The sequence below is a fragment of the Anolis carolinensis genome, chromosome 2, assembly GCF_035594765.1.
Source record: "Anolis carolinensis isolate JA03-04 chromosome 2, rAnoCar3.1.pri, whole genome shotgun sequence".
Taxonomy (NCBI): Eukaryota; Metazoa; Chordata; class Lepidosauria; order Squamata; family Dactyloidae; genus Anolis; species Anolis carolinensis.
Genome location: NC_085842.1, coordinates 50,044,531 through 50,068,915, shown reverse-complemented (window position 1 = coordinate 50,068,915; position 24,385 = coordinate 50,044,531). Strand labels below are relative to the sequence as shown.

Here is a 24,385-nt window from a genome sequence, read left to right as displayed (position 1 = left end):
AGCATTGTCACAGATGTGATTGTATCAAGAAGTACTTCCACAGCTGCAGGAAAATTCACCAGTATCTCTTATAATGAGTTTTTTCTGCCTCCCACTCATGTCTTCCTAGAAAAACTATGTGACCTAAGAAAATAAGTATAAGATGAGTTATATTTATAAAGATTCTATATATTTTAATTATTTTAGAATACAGTTTCAGCAATGCCCCATAGACATTTAAATTCAGGACACATTTTCCATTTCTCCATTGTCCCTTTCTTTTCCAATCTTCTCTGTAATTATAAGTAATGTTCAGGTAGAACTGGAGTAATTAGTCTAGAACTAAACTAGAAAAAGTTTCAATCCAGAAAAATCTTTGTTGGAGATGAAAGATAATCTTTTTGATGAAGCAGAAATATGAATCAGATTCAGACAAAGCCAGATGTTAAACAAAATTTAGTTTCTTCTGATTCAAATACTCCTGAAAGCAAGTGGATTTCTTTCCAAAGCTGAAAGAAATGAAGATACACTCCAGCTAATGCTTCATGCAGGTCCTGGTATTAGAAAGAAACACACATACAAACAAGAATTTGAATTCTTTTCTGGAAGAAAATGAGTTGGGTCATAGAAAGGCAGATGGATGGAAAGGAATAATGTTAAGTAATTGACAGGTCCATGTTCTAATCCTATGACATTTTTATGAAGACCTGTCCAATTACTGTACTTTAAAGTGAAAGTAAAGGTGGAGCATCATAGAATTATAGAGTTGAAAGAGACCACATGGACCATCTAGTCCAATCCCCTGCCATGCAGGAAAAGTACAATCAAAGCAGCCCCCACAGATGGTCACCCAGCCTCTTTTTAAAAGTTTCCAAGGGAGGAGCTTCTACCACACTCTGAGGAAAAAAGTTCAACTGCTGAACAGTTATCACAGTCAGGAAGTTCCTCCTAATGTTGAGGTGGAATCTTCTTTCCTGTAATTTGAGCCCACTGCTATGAGTCCCATCATGTTGTTAACAAGCTGGCCTACTTTTTATATCTCTATTTGTTTAATTTAAACTTTTGCAGCTGTATAGATATATCACAGAGTAGCATGTTATAAATGTGTGTTTGCTCCAGGAAGCTTACAGCTTACCAGCTTACAGATAAATAATTAAAATAATAGCCATTCTGACAGTATAAGATGTGTGACCTAATGCCAGTAAAACACCTTGTAAGGTAAAGGTAAGGTTTTCCCCTGATGTTAAGTCCAGTCATGTCTGACTCTGGGGGTTGGTGCTCATCTCCATTTCTAAGCCGAAGAGCCGGCGTTGTCCGTAGACACCTTCAAGGTCATGTGGCCGGCATGACTACATGGAGCGCCTTTACCTTCCCGCCGGAGCAGTACCTATTGATCTACTCACATTGGCATGTTTTTGAACTGCTAGGTTGGCAGGAGCTGGAGCCAACAGAGGTTGCTCATGCCGCTCCCGGAGATTGAACCTGGGACCTTTCGGTCTCCAGCTCAGTGCTTTAACGCACTTCGCCACCGGGGTTCCTAAACACCTTGTATCTGCATACAAAAAAGGAGACAGCAGTAGGTTCAGAGAGAGAGAAAAACTACAATATGAGCACTGGCTAAAATATGTAAAATATCACCTCATCAGACAGGCTGATTTGCCCATCGTACACTGCTTCTCCACTTTCAGCACAAAGCTCATTAGACAACATACAGACAGTTCTGGCTGGGCTACAAGCCAACAGAGGAGAGGAAGTGGTACACTTTGGCATGGCGGCAACATGGGGGCATTCCTGTGTTGCCTTAGCAGCAATGGGAGGAAGCTGGGCAGTGACACTTTCCCCCCATGGGATGAGGGATAAGCCAATTTGTGGAGTGATGGGTTCTCCACTTCCCCTGCTGGGAGCCCATAGATTTGCCACATTGTGGAGTGAATCCATGGGCCTTTATAATGAGATCAATAGTCATGATGCCTACCTTCCCTTAGATCCCTCTTTCAATTGGATGAGAGATAGTGACAAAATGAAGAGGATATAAAATAGAAGAGCTTTATGCAGCTAATCGCCTGATTTTTGTCTTAGCAACGCTGGCCCACTTCTACTATTGCTGCCAAGTAATTGCCAATAAACTAAACTCCTACATGTGGTAAAACATCATTTTCTTGGTGAAGCTTGTTTAATACCCATCCAAATCGCAGCACATAGATAAGTTAAACACACACACTAGGAGAGTGAGGTGTAATATTTTGTTGTACAATTCTAACAGAGGTATAAAATTGTGTCTCGACTGAGTCAAGGTTTATATAAGCTATGCCACCATACAGCGTATTTATCTGTACTATTTCTGCTACTAGAATAAATCTTAATATAAAATCTTCAGCTTGTTCTCCTGTTAATTTTCTAATAGCAATAAACTATGTAACAGGAATACTGATGCTGAACTGACTAGGGCCGGGCGTTAGCACAGCAGATTAAACACCAGTTGTAATAAATCTTTTCAGTCGAAAGTGTGACAGTTCGAAGCCTGGGTCAAGGTGAGCTCCTGATCTTTAGCCCAGCTTTTGCCTACCTAGCAATTTGAAAGCAAACATGTGAGTAGATAAATAGGAACTGCTTTAAAAAGTAGAGAGGTATTAAGGCACCTATAAGGAAATGCCAGGAAAAATGACAGCAATCAAAAAAGGAGGAAGTTATGAAAAAGGCTTTTCGGTAGGGAGATGAAGCGGCTGGAAACGAGCACAAACCTCCAAGAAGTCGAAGTTGAGAAAAAGCCTATATACCTCTTTCTATGTTTAAATTGTCTGTCTTATCTGTCTATAAATGAGTCCTCTTTGGAGTGAGAAGGGCGGGATATAAATACTGTATATAAGTAAATAAATAAAATAAATATTGGATAGAATTGGGTTTTGTGACCTTGGGCATTTCAGTGACCCACACAGCAACAGATTATGAATCACAAGTATAAAACAAAGAAAAGTCAGTCTTTTACAAGATATAAGGCTGGAGGAAACACAGCTATGTCAATGCTGCACTATTTTGAAAGTCCCAAACTGTATTTCAAGTGTCATAACTCCCTGCCTCCTTCAGCAATCCTGCTATTTTCCAAGTTTCTTGACTGGATAAAACTTTGTGATTTGTTCCCTTTTCATACATATTTTCCCTGAAATAAACTACAATGAAAGGGAAAGGGAAATGAATCACTCTGTCGCTAAAAATTGATTCATTTTAGCAGAAATCACTGCAGCTTTAGTAATAAAACTTGACAAATTTCTTAATTACCCTAATGTCTACTCTTTCTGTTACTTTCAGAACAATGACCTGCAGTAAGTGATCAAAGTGGAATCCTTCAAATGTTGTTAGATGTCAACTTCCGGTATTGTCTATTTTGACTATTGCTGATGAGAGCTGCAATCCAGGAATTTCTGAAGGACCTCCTTTTGACACCTGCTGAACAAGAGTTAAGTGTGTTCCTCCCTGAAAACTCATATCAAACAAAATGTTCCCCATGTGGAAAACATGCCAAGCTTGATTTCACTGAGAAAAAAGAGTTACTTTTAAAACGGTCTCCCACAGAATACTTGGAGAATGATGGCACCATATGGTAAGCTGTAGGCATGTCCAATCAATGAAAAAAATGTTTCAATTCTCGTTTCTAAAGTAGGGGGTGCTGGCGCTTCGATATAGAAAGTATTTCCGATTTTTTCACCCAAAAATTTCGGATATTTCCGAAAATTCGTAATGATTCTAAATGTTTCTAAAATGGCAGCCGCGCATGCGCAATCGCTACACACCGGGCTTGTATGGCAATCTTCCATGTGGACACAGAGGACGTTAGCCCCCACCTTTGCATCCATCGTGGAAGCTTCTGATTGGCCGGGGAGCGGCAGCCATGTTAGGCTGCGCTAAGCTCCCATTCAAGGTAGGTTGCAATTAACGAAACATTAAGAGACAATTAGAGGATGGGCCAACAATGGTTCAAATTACATTGCTGGTTGAGCTGTGAGACAATGTCTCGGAATGCGTATCAAAAAGCGAGAACAATCCGAAATAATTCCGATATATGATTCAAAATGATTTTTTGGACATGTCTAGTAAGCTGCCACTGAAGGCACTATTACCCTGATACAGTTCTGCTTCATCTACCCCATGCAATATAACTCTTATCTTCCAAATAAAGTTTCTGCAAAATGCTATTAGTGATTACTCTTTCAATTAAAAAAAACCAATTCAAAAGTATATAATATGATAACCCCTACACACATTTATATGCATTTTGGCAGACATGATCCTTTCCTAAACTGCTACTATGTATGGGCATATTACCTATTTCTGAGAATTAAAACAAAGAGTATAATTATATGGTGTTGTCTATTGTTGTCACATAGTTTATTATGACCTTTTGGGATGAGTGGAGGATATACGATCCACTTCACCACAGAATTAATAGAAAATAAGGCTGAACTGGAAAGTTTTCATGGGAAGATTTTTCTTGGATGTTGAAGTTGCGAACAGTGTTATTTCTGAGCAGCTCATTCTCCCCCCTCCCTCAAATCATCCCTTGGTTCTGAAAATAAAGGAGGTGTTTCTGACAAATTTTACCTGTCAGAATACTGTCAGGTCAGTACCCTCCTTTAAAAGAGTGGTTTCCACTTGCTGTTAGGTTAATAGTTATCAAGTGCTTTGGTGTCAGCAGCATGGGTCAATTTGACCTGCATTGCAGCTCTTTGTGTAAGCACACCTTCCATCAGACTCATCGTAGATCTGTAATTTTGTTATGAAAGATGGTAATTTCAGGAATAATTACTTTAGGCAAAAATCGGTGCTAGCTAATGTATGGAGAGTCTGTTGTTGTCTTATTAACAGGCCAGCCCCTTTCTCTGGCTTGTTGCTTCATGCTGCTTTCTGAACTCAGGCAGGTGAAACCAAAGGTGGGAGGGAGAGGGGGAGAGAAGATTAGAAATGATAAATGGGGTAGAAACTGCTTAAGGTCTCTGCAAAGTTTAATGAAAGATTTATCTCTGGAGGCTAATGTTCCTCTTGCTTTTACTGAAGCAAGAGTTTGATAACCTCTCATTGCACATTTGATAAATTGCACCTTTAAGTCATAACCAAAAATGACTAAGTGCATCTTCAAAACAAAAACAAAAAAAGGCTAAAGAAAGCTATCACTGTTTCGGAAACATGAGAATGTAATTAGAGAAAGATTCATTTGCTTCAGTATTGGACTTCCAAGAACGGACACTTGTGATTAAATACAGTGGACTCTTATCTGCAGAGGATTTCTTCCAGGACCCCTGATGATTCCTAAATCTGTACATGCTGAAATTGCATTATACACAGTGGTGAAGTAAAATTGTGTCCCTTATATAAAAAGGCAAAATTAAGGTTTCTGGGGGAAGTTTGGGGATTTTTAAAAAATATTTTCAAACTGTGAATGGTTGAATCCTTGAACAAAAAATCCATGAATAAGGGTGAGCATTACATCCAGCTATTTGTCTCCAATGCATATAATCCACCTTTCTGTCTGATCATAGGGAACTGCACTAAAGAAAGGCAAAAAGTAATGCAAATGAAAAATACAAACGCTAATTTCATAATTATAATATAAGGAGTCATACAATATAAACTGTAGTGAATGTATTCAAAAGATGAACACTGTAATAAATGAATAAATAAATAAACATCTCTAAGCAAATATTACACTATGCAACACAATTTTTGTTCCTGGGATATAAATGTCATTTCCCAATTGGTTATTTCATAAAAAATGGCAAAAGTTTAATTAAACTACAAAAATGTGCACATTTTCATTAAGGAAAATAGCAAAATTTTGAATTTCAAGTAATAGAAGCAGATGAAACAAAAACAAAGTTTCTGGAGTATAACTACCACTTTCAGAATAAGAACCACACAATTAAACAGGAAATAACACTTTCAAACTAGGAACAAAACTTTTTTGACAATTTGCTACATAATGTTATAGAACCTACATATTTTATGTGTGCATGCAGGGATATCAGACTTTGCTAGGTATAATAGGATATATTTTGCTATGCAGGAACACAGTAACATAGGTCACTGCCTATTTACAAGACATCTCTCATAAGCAGAATGAATATAGAGGTCAAGAACTGGTGACATTTCTTAAGAAACAAAGGCAAGGTTTTCAAATGAAAGGGGGGCTATACATAAGAACAACTGGTGGAGATGCCTGGATTTTTTCTCTGAAAACAGAATAGTAGCCCCTACATAGATATATTTGATGCTAGGTAGAATGTCACAAGGCTCTTGGTATCACCATGGCGCAATACTGCTGGTATTATCTATTAATTCACATCAGAACTTTTCCATGACATTCTAGCATTGCCAGTAGTGAGGAATGTTGAGAGTTTCAGTTCAACATCTGGAGAGATGAATGACTGCCATCCCTATACTGTAGCATACTATATAGCTGGAGAATAAAATATACACCCAATCATATTGTTGCTGCTAACAATAAACCACCAGTTAGACTGTTTTGGAAGAATGTGTGGGGGTATGAAAAAAAAGAGAGAAGGGAGAAATATTCGTGAGATGTAGGATAATCTATAGATACACTAGATAAAACAAACTCCTTTGTATGTAATATATGTAAAGATATGGGGGGGGGGACTGTTTTTATTTTGAAAATGGAAGTCTGAAGGAAAAGATGGACCTCTTCACATGGGACATTTTTGCCCTGTTTTGCTGCTTTTATTCATGGCAAGGACGGGGCTTGCGGTGCGCCATCCACTACGGAGCAAAGCAAAGTTTGGGTAGCGATGACAGAGTTACCTGCACTTTCCTCCCTTTTTGTCGTGTCATGGAGCATTGATGCTCGTTGTGCCATCTGATGGGGAGGGAAAGGGTGACAAAGCACCCTCTCCTGTCCCCTCCGTGTGATGAGAAGCAGAGGGAGGGTGCATGGGGTCCCACAAGCTTCCCTTTAGTTGGCAATTGTTGACACAATAGCACTGTCCAAAAGGGAAGTATGAAGAGATCTCATTACTCATTGTTTTGTTTTCAAGAAGCTTTAAAAACAAGCAAGCCCATAAAACAATGGTCAAACTATTGCTGTATACTAACCCTTCTTTCTAGTTTGCTGTTCTTGTGGCTTCTATGCTTTTCCAATTTCTGCTACCTTTTGTGTAGGCCAAATGTGAAATCTATTGTGCATAGTTTATTTGCCAAACTATGATTTGTGGCACTGCTCTATTTAATTTCTTGTGCTGTTTTACATCTACTTGAAACCACTAGAAAAAGTAATCTGTGGATTGGAATCAAGAAGTCATCATCTCTTCATCTTTTCCATCTTATTTCAAAGAGGTCACGGTAATGCTGGATCAGTGTCTGAAACCAGTGGAGTTGATAAGATCAAGTAAATAGAAGTTCATTTATGATAAGATGGAAATACTGTTTTTGGCTGGTTCATCCAGGCAGAAAAGTTTGCTCTGTTCTAGAAAAATGCACCCTTCCTCTGATAGATATTTGCATTTTGGGAATTGGCTTGTTTGTTTGATGCCCCAATGTTTTCTCTACATGGGACATAAGGCAGCTTATAGAGTATAGCTGAAACCTATTAATAACAACCCAGGCCAGTCTCTCATCCCCCCCCCTAATGTTTAAAACAAGTGTACATCATTTTAAAATGTTAATAAGAGAGCCAGCAGTGGTTTGAGTGTTGAGCTCCGACTCTGCAGACTGGGGTTCAAATCCCTGCTTGGCCACACATGAACTTAGGCAAGACCTTTCCTCTCAGGGTGTTTCAAGACAGCACCAAATTGCTGGTTTTAGTGAGGGGCAAAAAATCCCGGGACTTCAGAAGAAGTCCACATACAGATCTGTTGGTCCCAAAATTTCTGCCTCTGTCATCCACACTTTATGTGGAAATGCTGATATGCAAATTGCTGCAAAAGTTCCATTCTTTGTACTGGCCAGAGAAACGTTGTCCTCAAAATGTTTAATTAAGTTTCTGGCACACAAATAAAGTTTGTGGGGTATGAACACTTCTGTCCCAGTCAGCACTACACAGTCAAACAAAAACACGCACTTTCAAGCTAGGAACAGAACTTTGTCATTATTACTATCATTATGTGACCTTGCTGCCTGGCCATCTGTGCAGACAGATTTAGTTGTGTACTTGTGGCATGTAACAACAGGTTTCTGTTCCAGGGTTATACATGCCTGTTCCTGATTGCTCTTATTGTGTAAAAATGTACAATGTTGACTAGGAGGCTACAACTTTGTCTTGGCCAGAGAAACTGTGCCCTCTACATTTTTAATGAAGTTTCTGCAACACAAATAAAGATAATGGGGTAGGACCACTTCTGTCCAAGTTAGCACTACACAGTCAAACAGGAACAAACACTTTCAAACCAGAAACAGAACTTTGATATTATTGTCACTTTTTAGAGCCTGCTTGGCCATCTGTGCAGGCAGGTTTCATGGTTTACTTGTGGTGTGGGACAGTAGGATGATGTTCCTGGGTTAAAAGTGTCTGTTACTGTTTCATTGTATACTACTTACTGTGAAAGTATTTGTTTCATCCCAGGAACTTCATTCTTCTGCCGCAAACTTTATTAAACCGGTGAAGGACAAAGTTCCTCTTACCAGAACAAAGTTTTTGCCATCTTCTCAATGTGTTGTTGAAGGCTTTCATGGCTGTGTGTTTTCTGGGCTGTATAGCCATGTTCCAGAAGTATTCTGGAACATGACCACACAGCCCGGAAAACACACAACAAACCTTCTACTCAACTGTCACCTTTTTAGGAACCGACCAATCAGGAACAAACATCTAAAACCTGGGAACAAACCCAGGTAAAAAATATTGTGTTTTCTGATTGCAGGGACATCCTCCTGCGTTTTGAGGGAATGGTGTCTGGCCACTCTCCATTTTGCTGTGGAAGCTCCTGGGATAAAGGTACTGCCTGGACAGGCCCTCGCTTTCAAAGAACAGCAAAGGCAAACCACCCTCAGAACAAATCAAAAACACCTTGAAGGCATACAACAACAGTAACAACAATGAAATAAGAGCCACAATCTTGTTTAAATAAAAATGCCTTTGCTTGCCAATATAAACAGAGCAAAGAGGGGCTCAACCAAGTCCCCTGTAACAGAGAGTTTCACAACTTTGGGCCAGCCTTTTTAAGGTTTATGTGGGGAAACATTTTGGTGAAGACCCAGATATTTCCTGGGTCTTCACCAAAGTTTTCCCACATAAGCCTTAAAATCTCAGACAGGATCATACAGGAAAATGTGTTCTTTCCGATAATCTGGACCTAAGCCTAGTAGGAGTTTAAATCTCATAACTAGTGTTTTAATTCTGTCCAGAAATGGGCCAGTAGCCAGTGAAGCTGTTTCAAAACAGAAATTATATGCTTTATGTAACCCTTCCAGTCAACAGTCTGGCTGCAGCATTTCAGACCCAAATGTCTGCTTTTCAAAGGCAGTTCAATGTAGAGTGTTTTACAGTAATCCAGACAGAATGTAACCACAGCATATGCCAACACTGCTTGTTAGATTTGGCCCTTGCTTAAATTGTGCAGGCCAATGTCTCTTCTTCCAGTATAAGCTAGTACACCATTTTGCTTGTATGGTTTTGCTACACAGAAATAACTTAGGTATGATGGATTGGGAAACATTTCCTTGTTCACTTTGAAAAACCTATGGGAATTGAAATGATAAGAACAATGTTTACAGATTATGAAAGGGGAAGGATTCTCCCCGGCACCAATTCTGTACAGGATCTTGCCAGCCAATTAATTAGAGTATGCATTTCCTGAGAAAGAAAGAAATACCCCAATCATTAACAAGATGATATTGAAGCAAAAACAATATTTCTTCATATGTTAAATGTAGAGAATTTCAGATGTCCACTGGGTATCTTAACTTTCTTTGTCGTGTGCCTGCACCAGGAAGGATATTCCTTCATTGCCTATGTAATGCTACCTGTAGTGTGACTAGGCCCCACCACACGATTGCAATATCTTGAGGTATTCAAGAGGATCTAATAGCATGGGTGAAATTTCTTAACTCCTTCAGTGGTGTCTCCTTTTGGAGAAATGAATTAAGAGTATATGATGTCCTGCGAGTGTCATCAGATGCAGCAGAATCCATGGGATTTGGAATCTATTTTAACGGCCAATTGTGCACACAATGGTGACCCTATTGTAATTTGCATCTGCATCTGTGTCACCTACGGTAATGCCTTACAATCTGTGGAGCCATGGTGGGGTGAGGTTAAATGGGTCATTGGAGTAGCTCAAGTTAGCAGCACTAGGGCAGGTTACTATAAGTCTGGATAAGAAATTGAACTCTTTAGGTCATGGACTTGGCCTATCTCAGTGGATCACATACTCAGTTTTTATGTATTTCTGTACAGGAAGGGTCTGGCCCCAGCCTCAATCAGGAATAAACTTGCTGAATTGGAATTTGCCTCCCAGGCACAGGGGCACCTGGACCCAACTAATTGCTTTAGGTTCTGAAAGATCTTGGAAGAGTGGTCCTGACAGTACAGTCCAGTATGTGATGAAAACATTCCAATGGGTCTGTCTACATTAAAAGGTTTGGCATGGATTTGACCTGGTATTTGCCAGTCACTTTTTGAGGTCCTGCTTTTTCATGCAGCAGCTCTGACAGTCTTCTTTGCGGCCATAAGAGTAAATGAGCTCTTGGTCAAATCATTCAGGGATGACTCTGGTAGAGCACAGGTGGCAATGCAAGACCTGAAATTCTGGTCAAACTGGGCAGTCCTTCAAAACCAATCAGAAAGGTACAGGGAATATGGTGGAGTTGTACAATTGTACAAAAACTGACCTTTACTCTGTTAAGGCCTCATGACAATCTGTGGAAGTAAAAGGAAAAAATCTGGGAGTTTTGTTCTGGCATGTAGATTGCCTTTCTCTTGCAAAATATCAGTTTACATCAATTGCATTGCAAACACTGGGCCTGCAAGGGGTCAGTTTTGTAACTCACACCTTCTGTGTTGGGCCAGCCTCCACAGTAGCAGCTATGGGATGGATTGTCACCTTTACATGGTGAGGGGCCTTGCGTGTTCCAATGAACCTGCGAGCACAACCACTGGAGTCACACACTCCCAGGAGTGGCCACAGGGGAGGATCCAGACCAAGAACAATCCAAAGACCCAAAGACCTCAACAGCGGAGCAGGCGGAGGATAACATGGTACATGTTACAATGGCTGTGAAGGCGGAAGAAGGCTGCAACAGACTGAGAAGCCACTCTCGTTGTGTTAACCACACCACTGCTGGGACCTCAATCTGTGAAGACTGTGTGTTGACCGGCCATGCACCAACCTCCACACATTAAAAAAAATCACGCACAGGTGTCTTCCAACAAATGGAGGATCATCATCTTCAAACTACGAGGGACCGCCTAAGTAAATGAGTATGGGATTTAGTGCCCAGGATATTCAACACATTGGAAGGTGACATACCAGTGTTACATGCAGGCTTTCCCTGCAACAGTCTAATGATTATTGACCTCTTTTGTTCATTTTGTTTACAGCTATGGAAGGGTACGAAGGTGAGCCTTCATCTGTAGACACTTTGATTTTTTGAGCAGAGAGGCAGGCCTGTGGAAGTCATATTAGGATGCAACTGTGATGACTCATGGGCCTTGTAGTCCTGTTCCTAGTACTATTGTGGCAGACGAAGAGGAAAACATGGGATTTTCGCCGGTTCAGCCAGAGCCGGAGCCTCTCCACCTGGAGGATGTTTGCCCTCAAGAATTCAGCCAAACAGGCCTTGGGCAGAACTCCCCCCCGTTTTCCCGGAGGGACAATTATACTAGAGATAGAGGAGTCAGAGAGGCTAATCGCCGGAGCCTGAGGATCGCTGCCAAAAAACTAGCTGATTAGGTCTGCTTCCCTTGGGAAATTCTAAGGAGTCATGCATCTGGACAGAGTTGGGTTTCACTTCTCGTTCTCTAGGGAAAGTGTTCTGTTGGCGGAAAAACGAGACCCAATATAGGTGTTTGTCGCAAGGGGAACTTTGCGGAGTCAATTGATCAGCTTGAGGAGAGAGATCGTGTGTGGACTTCGTAATCCCAGTTCCTTGCTTCCCGGATCAAGTTTCAAGCCTTGCCTTGTTTCACGTTTGCCACGGACCTTGTTTCATGCTTCATGTTGCCTCGTTTCAAGTCTTTGATCTAGCCAAGAATCAAGTTTATTTTACAGCCTTGTTGTCAAGCTACATTGGACTTTAAAGACTCTGTCATTTCCCCACACTATTGCTTGGCAAAGTGTGTGTTTCGGTCAAGTGGATTAAAACTTTGAACTCTAATATCTTATATTGGACAATACATTTGGTCATAACTGAATGGTGGGGTAGACGGAGGGTCTGATGGAAGATCCTGCTACCACTATTGTTTGAGGAGAGGTGGGGGCCTCCTCCAGACATGCCAACTGTCCATCTTGGGTGCTGCTTTTACAAGCCCTGAGAGATTTGAGTTACATCAGGCAATGTTGGCCAGGAGTAGAGATTGCCTTGTCTACATTGCTACCACGTCTAAAGTGGATGGAGGATAATGATTCCAAAAAGTTGGATTTGAACTGACATAAGGTCAATCAGGAGAAGAGAAATGCCATGTGGCAAATGGGGGAGGGGGGGCTGGGTGATCCCCTAAACAGATATTGTGTTCAAAAGACCACAGCTCTACATAGCTGATGAAGTGCACCTCTTAGAGGAGGGAAACATTTTATTTTGGATGATCTGAAAGAGGAGATAAAGTGCAAGTTGGATGACCTAGTGGGAAAAAGTGACTAGACAGACACCTTTCCCGTTTGGTGGCATCTTCTTCTTCTTCTTCTTCATTCCCTCAGTTGTTTCCAACTCTTTGTGACCTTATGGACCAGTCCACGCCGGAGCTCCCTGTCAGCCGTCACTGCCCCCAGCTCCTTCAAGGTCAAGCCAGTCACTTCAAGGTTACCATCCATCTATCTTGCCCTTGGTCGGTCTCTTTTCCTTTTTCCTTCCTTTTTCGCCATCATCATGATCTTTTCCAAGTTTTCCTGTCTTCTCATGATGTGTCCAAAGTATTTCATCTTTGTCTCTAATATCCTTCCCTCCAGTTAACAGCCGGGCATTATTTCCTGGAGGATGGACTGGTTGAATCTTCTTGCGGTCCAAGGCACTCTGAGGATTTTCCTCCAGCACCAAAGTTCAAAAGTATCTAGCTTTTGGGTGGAATGGTAAATGTTAAATAGTCCCAGTAGGCATTTAAGGGCTGAAGAGTGGATTTCCATAACAGTCTTTATAATTTTTTTGTGGATTGTGGGGCTGTAAAAGAGACTTTTAACTCTGAGGTTTGGGAAGAATTCACTCTCAGGATGGCCTTCCAGTTAAGATTGGCTTATAGGTGAAACCAAATATTTTTGTGTGGCTCTTGAGATCTATAGTGTTTGCTGAAGTATGTCCTTGGAGGTAGTCAGATAGAGTGACACCTGGCCCAAGGACAGTTTTCACAAGGTGGCTTATAACCCATTAATAATTTCCTGACAGAGGGAATTCTTATTAACAGTGTTTTTGTTCACAGGTTCTTTCAGGAGTCACAGAAAATAAATAAATAGGTCAAGAAATAGCCCTTCAGATCCATTTTCCTGTGTCTGGTGTCTTTATTTCATGGTAGGAATGCAATAGCAGTAGAAGTCCAAGAGAACAGTCATAAGATGTTTCTCAAGGTATAAATACAGGTGGTAACGATCTCACTTTTATGCCTGAAGAGGTCAGTGGAAAGGTTATGCCTCGTGTACAGAAAAGAGTCTATGTGCTAAAGTTTGATGGAAGCCTGTCACCCTCTGGCAATGCAAACAGTGGAGTGGCAACACATGGGACAAAGTCAAACCATGTGTAGACATTCCCTATCTTTCAGAAACAAACAGGATTGCCCAACCTCTGGGAACTGCAGAATTGGGGAGTATACCAATCTAAGCCAGTTTTTCAAGGTCTCAATTCATTTGAAGTAAACAAGACAGTTCTACTAATTGCTCTCTTGAATGCACAGTAAGACCATTTCCTTGTCAGCAGGAGGGAGGGGGTTGTGGAGAAAAATCCCACATTGTACTTTAAAATGGGGCATTCCTTCTTCCAAAATGATCGATGATCCAGGAGAGATCAAGTCTTACCCTGACATAATGTTTCTTACAACTTTCAGACTGTCTCAAAAAGCAGGCCTAAATGTGACCTCTCATGTCATATTTATTGAGCACAACCCCAAACAGACTTATTCAAGAGATTTTGAGACCACTTCAAAGGATGGCAAAGTTCAGTTGATGCCTCTTACAAATAACCCCCTTTACCCAAATACTACGCATTTGAGGAACTTGTAAATGGTATATCAGCTTGAATGCTGGGCTAAGTCTCTGGGGGACAATAGTTTAAATCTGTGTTCAGCACTGAAAACTCACTCTTGGCCTCAGAGGAGGGCTATGGCAAGTCTCTTTTGAATAAATCTTATTAGAAAGTCCTAGGATATGGCAAGCATAGGTCCATCTATCCATCACTTCATTTATATCCCAGCATTTCCCCAGACTGGAAATGAAGGTGGCTTACAAAAAGGCATAGAATACAATAAAACACCTATAATTAAAAACATACAGTATTAAATAAATAACAGCAGAATAAAAAAAATTCACTTCAAAACAGTTTAAAAACAGTATAACACCATAAAAGCTGCTTTTGTTAAAACTAGTTTTGCAATGATTTCTGTAAAAAAAGGTCTCAACCTGCTGCCAAAAGGAAAGCAAAAGAGGTATTATTCTGGCTTCGTAAGGGAGGGAATTCCAAAGGGCAGGAGAAGCCACAGAGATGTACTTCTCCCACATTCCCACCAAACATGCCTTGGCAGGTAGTGGGATACAGACAGATGCCTCCTCTGTAGCAGTTAAATCTCAGGCAGACTCATATAGGAAGAATAATTCAATAATGCTGGTGAACAACAGACATTTCAGGTGCATAATAGATACTAGATAGGCCTCTGCCACCATAATTTCTTTAGGAAATTATGATTCTGATCATACTTTAAAAACCCACATTTCCTCTATGGGATTTGAAGTCTTGTCTGACAGATTCCACCTAAATATTAGTAAGAACGTCCTGATGGTAAAAGCTGTTCGGCAGTGTAATATGCTGCCTCAAAGCATGAGGTAGTCTCCTTCACTGGAGGTTTTTAAGCCTTAAGCCAAGTCTGGAGTGCTATATGTCAGATGTGATTTAATTGTGTTCTCCTGTGTGGCAGGGGGTTGGATTGTATGGTTCTTGTGGTCTCTTCCAATTCAATGACTTTATGAGGGAATATGTTTTAAAAAAGTGAAGTTTTAAGCATGGAAAAAAAATGTGATCCAAATTATCTACATTTTGGAGCAGGACTTCCTAGATATCCATTACTTTCCCATAACAAGGCTGATGTATTTGGAAGCTAGGAGAAAGGCTGAAAAAGTATTAGAGAATAATTGTCAAAATAAAGTATAACATTGGTATCAATTTTCCAGTACCATTGCAGACTTCAGCTCAGATCACACCACAATGAACTGCAATCTTTATTTTCTGAGTTTAATTCTACACCCACTGACTTCACCCTCAGTTTTACAATTCGAAATGTTATCAAATCCCTGCTTGTCATGTTGATGACTAGATTGATATTGTACATAAGGTTGCCTCTGAAAGACTACATGGAAATTTGAATTCCCGACGAACACACTGGGTAGATTATTGAGAGGAACCAGGAACAAGGTCACCATATGTCACCAAAATTAAACCATTTCCATGTTAGGCATGAGTCCAAGAGAGAGTGTTGACATTTAAATCCTACAGCTCATGTTCAAGGTAGCAGAAGGACCATCTGGTCCCATATTAGACTACTGAGTCATTAAGATCTTGATTAGAAGCTCTTCTCCAAATGCTCCCATCTTCAGATGTTAGTCTAGAGGTTAGTTAGATTTTGATGAGAGATATGGTTTTTTCAGCACATTGATTCTAGAACTTCCTCCTTAGGGAAACTGGTTTGGTGCCAACATAGTTATAGTTGAGGCATAACAATACTTTAAAACATGCCCAGGCTTTTAACTGGCAGTGAGTTAATTTTTTTATTGCTGCATTTAAGTTTTATTATGGCTATTATATTTTATGGTCTGAAACATTTTTCTTGCTCTTTAGTGTTTAGTTTTAATGATTTTGTGATATTTTCATGCTGTTTCTCCTACTGTTTTAAAAATTATTTTGGAAATTTTGACAAAAGAATAAGTGGGATATCATTTTTTAAAAAACAAACAAATATAAAGTCCAATGCCCTGTTGTGTAGCTTTTCTCATATTTTTAAAGAACCTTGTACTTTTTTTCAGTAGAAAATGTACTGCTTCCATTATTGTTACCTTGCATGTAGTTCCCTTAGGGAAAATATGGAAGCAACATTTCGAAAGGTACAAAAATGTAACAAATGTAAGAGCAAGTCCCATTTTTAGGAGGGTTACTTGAAAATCTGTCATGTTTTTATGTGTTCTAGAATCTTGAGGATCAATGAAAAAACAAGTACATCTGGGACAGAAGCTGAAGAAATATCATGGCTTAAAGAAGGAATGAATATTAGTTCGACAATAATTTATGAAGAATTTCTGTTCAAAGTTTTTTCCCCTCACCTCTGAAAATAAATCCAAGCTTTATAATTAAAAATCTTATAGGCAAAAGAAATTGTACTAATGCCATTGTGGGAAAATTTTTAATAGAGGATGATTTAATTTTAGGCAAATAAGAAGATAGGCTAGAGTTAAAATTGCTGGAAGAAACATTAACAACCTTAGATATGCAGATGATACTACTTTGATGGCTGAAAGTGAGGAGGAGCTGAGGAGCCTTATAACCAAGCTGAAAGAAGAAAGTGCAAACCAAGATTGTGGCAATGAGACTGATTGATAATTGGCAAATAGAGGGAGAAAACCTCTGGAGGGAAGGATATTAGAGGCAAAGATGAAGTACTTTGGCCACATCATGAGAAGACAGGAAAGCTTGGAGAAGACAATGATGCTGGGAAAAATGGAAGGAAAAAGGAAGAGAGGCCGACCAAGGGCAAGATAAATGAATCATATCCTTGAAATGACTGGCTTGACCTTGAAGGAGCTGGGGGTGGCAACGGCTGACAGGGAGCTCTGGCGTGGGCTGGTCCATGAGGTCATAAAGACTTGGAAGCGACTAAACAACAAAAAGTAGATAGAATTGGGTTGCACTTTAATATTTTTAATATATACATGCCAGCTCTAATATGCTTAGAATGCCACTGACACCAAATAGTGCTTGGTTCCATTATATATGAATCTCTGAAGCTTCTCGCTTTGAGACTTTTAACAAGAACTGTCATATCAGATATTTTACATCATTTTTACGGATTGATTAAATATTACTTTCTTGTACTTTGCAGATAGTCCTTCCTTTCTTCCTTTATAGTGAAACCCTTCTGGGGAATTTTCTACTTTTTATTGTAGGGAAAAATATTATTACTCTAGTAGGGATCCACCACCTTGTTTTAGAAGGGTTTAAAAAACAACCTGACTTACGTTGGTGAGCTTTGCCTTTATCACTACAGCACCATGAGCCTACACTATATTATCAAGAGATAAATGGAATCCATATTCACTATGAATTGAATAGTTAATTTCTTCTAGTAATGAATGTGGCATTTTACGTAAGATAAAGGTATTTTAAACTTTTGCCAATTAAAACAGACAGCAGACTCTCCAAGGATGAATTATATGTATATGTAAAATGGATAGGCCTTTATGATGAACAAGGTGGCCAGTGGGATTCAGTAAGATCAGTACATTCTGCAAACACTGTAGTTTTATATACTTCTTGTAGCACACTTTTAATTAGATGATTATGAAAAGGGCACACTACTTTATGATGCATTAACCTTCTTCACAATTAGAGACACGATGGGAGCAAAGATCTTGAAAATAATCTTGTCGAAACCATGCCACTGCAAAAGAAAGAGAAGGCAGCCATTAATGCTATTCTGCCTTAAGTGAGCATTTATCTTTGCACTGAAGATGATTCAAGCATGCAGTCCTTAAAGCAAACAAACACATTTCAGCATATTTTTATGTGGTCTCTGGAGTAATTTTGCACTACAATTCTAAATGCTATTACAAGGCTATTTGACTGTGTGTGTGTGTGTGTGTGTGTGTGTGTGTGTGTGTGTGTTTGGGGAGCAATGTAGGCTAAATAGTAAAGTACAAAATGTTAGACAGAATAAGAAGCATATTTGACATTAGTATTATGCAGGCATTCAGCTTGCTCAAAGTGAAGATGGGCAATAGCAGAGAGCACATGAACACACGCTAGCCCAAAGAATCTCCATCCCCTCTTTTCCCAAATCTTTGACATATTTGTTGAATATGGATGGAGATAGTTTCTTTTTTATTAGTCTGTATCCAAAAAATAATCCTACCAAACTGAGATGGTAAAGAGTTTGGATACCAAATCCTATGAGGAATGGCTGAGGGAATGGGATATTATTTACCCTGAACAAGATAGCCTTGAAGATAGAAAAGTGATGTAATGGCCATCCTTAAATATCTGAAATGATATCATGTGGAAGATAGAACAAGATTGCTTTCTACGGTTCAAGGGCAGGATCCAAATCAGTACATTCAACTAGCATGAAAGGAGATCCCTTTGGAAATAAGGTAATGCATTCCCGTTTATGGTATGTATAAGAGCTATGTTAAGGTCTATCTATAGACGATCGGTCATGGCTGAGTAGGGATGTTGAGGTAAGTGGTCTTTTGGAAGGAGGTGATTACTCAGGATATTGAAAGCAACTAGAGACTGGATTAGATTTTAAGTGTGCTTTTGAAAAGTGTGAGCACATTATAGCGTTGTTAAAGATGTTAAAATCAGGGGGTTATTGAGTTGAGACAGGCCTCTTCCACACTGGCTTATATTTCAGGATTTATCTGTTTTAAATTGGATTATATGAGTCCCCACTGCAAGATAACCTGGGATAAACAGATAATCTGGGATCAGATCCTGGGATATAGGGGCAGTGTGGAAGGGGCCAGAGGGAGAGGTAAAAGAGAGAAAGTTTAGCAGTCAAGTTTCAATCAGGTAACTTCTATCAGAATTAAAGTGCTGTGATGTAGGACTGATACAGATTAAATAAGTAACAGCAAGAACTAAGCCAATGAAGCTTACCAGATAGTCTTGACTTGTACAATTTCCTTTAGTTGAACATATTTTGTAATATACACACACAAAGTGCTATTAGGATGATGATGAGTTGTAAGACTGCAAATTTCAACCTAGGTCTCTGCAGTCCAGTTAAAACTGTTCATCTCTTTGTTAGCCAGTGGCTGTCATTTGCACATGGTGAAAGAAAATGCAGCTGTTATGGGGGTAGAACTATATAGTGCACCACTAGAGAAAAAAATATATCGGTAGAAGGAGATGGTGGAAATAACAGAAATGAGATTGTCAGCTGCCAAACACCCACAACTCCCCCACCCCTCTCCATTTTCCTCTGCAACATTTCCCTCTCCAGTTATTTTACAGAAATCCTGGCTGGCGGCTGCAATTCTCAAACAAGAGCTGCCAACTTTCTGGAAACTTCCCTCCCCTCCAACTCCCCCCAAGCCAGTTTGACAGCTGTAACATCCTTTCACAGCTGGCTATTTCTATGCAACCTTTAGGCTGAGATGAAAGAAAGGAGGAAAACCTGAAGAATAACAGTATCCATTATTTGTCAAATGGAAAGTTAAGCATTTTTCAATGGCAGGCATATTTGGCCTGAGATTGAAAAAAGAGTCCCGATAAAGCTGCAGGAACTGCATGTTTTTTCCCCTCCCTTCCCACACATATTCTGAAGGAGATTTGGTACCTATCCAGGAAATTAGAGAATTCCCATCCTATCTCCCTCCCGAACACACACAATGATAAAATCAATTTTCACAGATTTTTCCAATATCCATATCAATAAAGGGAGAGATACTTTTTTATAAACTTGCCTCTGAAAGATGGTATAAAATGGATAGGCAGTATTTATGCCAAGATTCTCCTGAGCATTTTTCAATACAAATCAGTCTCTCTCCATAGATGAGATGATAGTTAGGTTGTCTTCTGTGCTTTAAGTGCAGATCAGAATTTATATTTGCTTATCTTCATGTTGGCCAATTTCTCTTTGGGAAAATTGTCTTTGCATAGAAGATGGTCAAGTTCCATTTTATCTGCATTTCTATTCTGTTAATAGTGCTTGTTGAATTTCAATGAGTGCAAATGATTGTCTTGTTATAAAGAACAGAAAAGAATGGAGAGATTTATAGGAGCATAGAAAGAAAAAAATGGCTACATAACCGACCAAACGGAATTTCTCTCCAAAGAAAGTATTTAATAATAGAATCAACACATTAATATTCCTCTTAAGGCTGGTGAACTGAAAGGAAAGACAAAAAAGGAGAAAGCATAGTTTGTTTATGATCATTTTAAAAAGATCCAAGAAAGCTAGTCCTGAACTATAAATTAGTTGATTGACATGTCAAGATGCAAATCATGAATTCCTTTTGGAAATAAAATGGTTTGAAATCTTACAATGTGTTGTAATGCATTAACATTCAATCTATATTTTCAGACTATTTTCTGAAATGTCAACATTTTCAGTACAGTAATATTCTTTGGAACGAAAGTAGAACACGTGGGAGAAGAGTTTACATATTTGTCTCCAAATATTTGTGTGATGCTGCCAGTATATCAGACTCTGAATTTCCTGAAAGGAAGTAGGAGAAATAACCATGATCAAATTAAAAGGATTTGTTTAACAGGGATGAAGGAATTGAAAAGGAAGCAAGATAAACACATATGGTACAATACATTTGCAGTGTTTTATCTAAGCATCAAAAAAAGAAAAGATTGGAACTGGACAATTGGAGCAGGAGCTCAATATTAGAAATGGACAATGGTTAGCATTCAGAATTTCGCAGACTGCCTTTCTGTGGCAATGGTGAGTATAAAAAGAGAAATGTAGGGTGAGACAAGAACAGAAATGTGGCAGCCCCTATAAGAATAACCAGTTTTTACTTTAACACAACCTTTCATGGAGTGATGAGTGTAGACAATAATGGATACTCTCTGCCACACAAGACTGAATCAATACATATTTTAAAAGAACAAAGACTTCCCCCTCCCTCCAAAATTAACAAAGGCAATTTACAAAACAGCTCAAAAAGATTAAACAGAAAACACAATGGAAACAGAAAATGTGTATTCAATATTAGGGTTGTGAAACTTGGCAAAAAGTGCTGTTTTTATTCCAATTTTTACCTCCCCCCAGTTACATTTACTGGGGAATTCTTGAAATTGGAGGGGAGGAGTTGCCATTTTTGGTCTTGTAATATTCAGTACATTGGAGTCAATGGGGGAACTTTAGAGGCTCATTTCTCTGTCATTTGTAGGCATATCAGGATTAAACTTGCCTCACTTGTAGGCCACATTTAAGATTGTAAGCCTGCCAAGTTTCAGAATGTTTCACCAATCCACTGATTTTTTTAAACTTGTTAAAGATTTCACCTATACACACACACACACCACAAGAGGGGGTTCTGGAAATTGAAATTCCAAACAATGCCTACCATAAGAGGGGTGGAGAATGGACACAGTGAAACCAGGCCTTTGATTGGCTGAGAAAGAAACATGAGAAACACACACAGAGAGAAACTTCAAATCCCATCATTCCCCACAGAGGCTCCTGCAATGCCTGCGCTGTGCAAAGTGCTCCTGGGAAAGCAAGTTTTTTTTCTCTCTCTCTCATTGCAGCCTTATTTGTCTCAAGTGAGTGCTCCGCTGGGGAGGGGATATATGCTGGTGGACCCAGAGATTACTAGAAAATATATTGATCAAATCCATGAATAATCAAATCCACAAAGGTGAAACCTACAAACATGGAAGGCCAGTCATACAACAAAACAACACACACAAACCTGTTTTAGTCAAGAAATAAACTATTTACAAAAATGAATTTATTTATTTTAAATGACATTTTACTGCATTTTAATTTTGTTTTTACCACACCGCTACTATTTAATTGCTTTTTAACTTTTTTATTGCATCTTTAAAAATTGCCTAGTGTGGAGTGTTAGCCACCTTGAGTCTTCACGGGGAGAAAGGCAGGGTATAAATGAGGGGGAGGAGGAGAAGGAGAAGGAGGAGGAGGAGGAGGAGGAGGAGGAGGAGAAGAAGAGGAAGAAGAAGAAGAAGAAGAAGAAGAAGAGGAGGAGGAGGAGGAGGAGGAGGAGGAGGAGGAGGAGGAGGAGGAGGAAGAAATAATCATTCATTATGGAAAATGTGTACAGAGATTTAAAAAGCAAGCCTCACAGATACAAAGGAAAAGTGGGATGGGAATGGAGAGGTGATTCAGGCAATTATTGTTTTTTATTATTTTATTATTTATTTTATTTCTAGCTTGCTTTTATCCCAATCGGGACTCAAAGCGGTGAACAAACATGTAATGGAAAACATTACAGAGCATAAAAATAAGTATTACAAACACAACAAAATCAAGGCTGGGACTTTTTTCTTCACATTCTTACTTCCATCCCTCTGTTTCTAATCTTCACAGGCCAATCACTTTTTAGGCTGGATTGAATCCCAGATTATCTGCTTATCCCAGATTTTCTGGCAGTGTGGACCCATATACACCTGTTCAAAACAGATAATCTGGGATCAGATCCTGGGATACAAGACGGTGTAGATTCAGCCTCTGTTTCCTAATGGTGTTCCTAAAGCCCATTCTATAGCCTATTCTATACTGCCTCCATTACTCTCAGTTGCGACCTGGCTCTGGTGCTTCAGTTTGGGCTGGATGAGGACAAACAAGCTGAAGCTTAATTCTGACAAGACAGAGGTCCTCCAGGTCCGTCGCTCAGCCGATCGGGGCATAGGGTGGCAACCTGTGTTCGATGGGGCCGCACTCCCCCTGAAGACACAGGTCCGCAGTTTGGGAGTCCTCCTGGATTCATTGCTGACGCTTGATGCTCAAGTATCGGCGGTGGCCAGGAGGGCCTTTGCACAACTGAAACTTGTGTGCCAACTGCAACCGTACCTTGTGAAGTCTGACTTGGTCATGGTGGCACATGCCTTAGTTGCCTCCAGAATGGATTATTGCAATGCACTCTATGTGGGGCTGCCCTTGAAGATGGCCCGGAAACTACAACTAATCCAACGATCAGCACCCAGACTGCTAACCAGAGCAACTTACAGGGAGCAGTCAACTCCTCTGTTCAAGGAGCTCCATTGGCTACCAGTCATTTTCTGGTCCCAATTCAAGGTGCAGGTATAAATCCTTAAACAGTTTGGGACCCGTCTACCTTCATGACCGCCTTTCCCCTTATGAGCCTGCACGATCTCTTAGATCTTCAGGGGAGTCTCTCCTCTCATTCCTACCCCTATCGCAGGCTCGGCTTGCTGAAACGAGGGAGAGGGCCTTCTCTGTAGTGGTCCCTCGGCTCTGGAACTCCCTTACTAGGGAGATTAGACTGGCCCCAACCCTGTCTGTCTTTATCAAACAGCTGAAGACATGGCACTGCCAGTGTATGTTTAAATAACCACCAATTCAACAGACCCCTACAACTGATGCATACTTTCCAGCACTTTATTTTCCTTCCTATTTATCCTAACCCACATTATTCCAGCCGTCTCCCCTTTATCAAAAGCCCTTGCACTTTATCAAAAGCCCTTGGAATTATGTAATTCTTGCGATTGACCCTCTTATCCATAGTGGTGATATTGATATTATTGCCTTAACTTGCTTGGTCATTCTATGTTTTATTATATGGTATGTTTTTAACTGATTATTTTACTTGATTGTTGTACTATGGTTTTTTAGTTATTGTTATGTTTTTTAATTTGTTATTCTTTGTTTCTGTGTTGGGCTCCATCCTATGTTAACCGCCCCGAGTCCCTCCGGGGAGATGGTGGCGGAATAGAAAAATAAAGTATTATTATTATTATTTGATTGCCTTGCCATTGGCCCTCAACTTTATTTTTTGGCTTGGCTTGGCTTGGCTTGGCCTAATGACCTCTCTCTAGCATTGAATCTTTTCAATTTTTTCTTTATTTTTCTGATTGTTTTTATTTAATGGGACTGTGACTGAGAGTTGGGGATGAGTGAATGAGGTGTGTGCAACCGCGTTTGGGGACTTGGGAGGAAGAAAGAGAAATAACACCTCTCTTTGCTCTTGATGGGCTGTGCTTTTCTTTAGGAATTTTTGAATGGCCCTGAGAGCCTTGAATCACTCTTTAGCTTCTTCTTCTCCTCTCCTCCTCTCATTCAGAAAATACTTTCAAAAGATTAATAATAATAATCATCATCATCATCATCATCATCGTCATCATCATC

General features: G+C 39.7%; 1 long non-coding RNA gene across 1 annotated transcript; it reads left to right on the top strand.

The window, feature by feature from the left end:
- Positions 1 to 2,472: 2,472 nt before the first annotated feature.
- LOC134295997 (uncharacterized) lies at positions 2,473 to 17,411 on the top strand. The gene is made up of 2 exons (XR_010002547.1): positions 2,473 to 8,914; positions 16,511 to 17,411. It is a non-coding gene; the product is annotated as an uncharacterized LOC134295997 (long non-coding RNA).
- Positions 17,412 to 24,385: the final 6,974 nt, after the last annotated feature.